The sequence below is a fragment of the Heteronotia binoei genome, chromosome 1 (assembly GCF_032191835.1).
Source record: "Heteronotia binoei isolate CCM8104 ecotype False Entrance Well chromosome 1, APGP_CSIRO_Hbin_v1, whole genome shotgun sequence".
In the NCBI taxonomy this organism is placed as follows: Eukaryota; Metazoa; Chordata; class Lepidosauria; order Squamata; family Gekkonidae; genus Heteronotia; species Heteronotia binoei.
The window spans coordinates 270,394,476-270,395,111 of NC_083223.1; positions in this window are offsets into that span (position 1 = coordinate 270,394,476).

The window sequence follows — 636 nt, forward strand, 5'->3', positions numbered from 1 at the left end:
CAGCTAAAGCTATTTCCTTTTTAGGGCCGCTCGCTTGGGTGCCTCAGTCTCCGAATTAAAAATGTCCTTTTACAGAAGAGCTGAGCAAACCGCCTAGCATTTAAAGGGTAGGGTTGCCAAGTTCAATTCAAGAAATATCTGGGAACTTTGGGGGTGGAGTCAGGGAACACTGGGGGTGGAGCCAGGAGACATTGGGGGTGGAGCCAGGAGCCTGGTTGTGAAGAAGCGTAGTTGAATTCCAAAGGGAGTTCTGGCCACATTTAAAGGGACCACACACCTTTTAAATGCCTTTTCTCTATTGGGAATAATGGATAAGGGCACCTTCTTTTGGGGCTCATAAAATTGGACCCCCTGGTCTAATCCTTTTGAAACTTGGAGGGTGTTTTGAAGAGAGGCAACGGGTGCTATGCTGCAAATTGGGTGCATCTACCTAAAAAAAAAAACAAACAGACTTCCCAGAGTCCCAGATACCCATGGTTCAATTCCCCATGATACCCTATGGGAATCAGTCTCCATAGGGAGTAATGGAGTGCCCAGCAGACATTTCCCTCCCCCTCCCTCTGCTTTCTGATGACCCTGAAGCGGGAGGGGGAGGGCCTCCAAACCGGGGGATCCCCTGCCCCCACCTAGGGATTT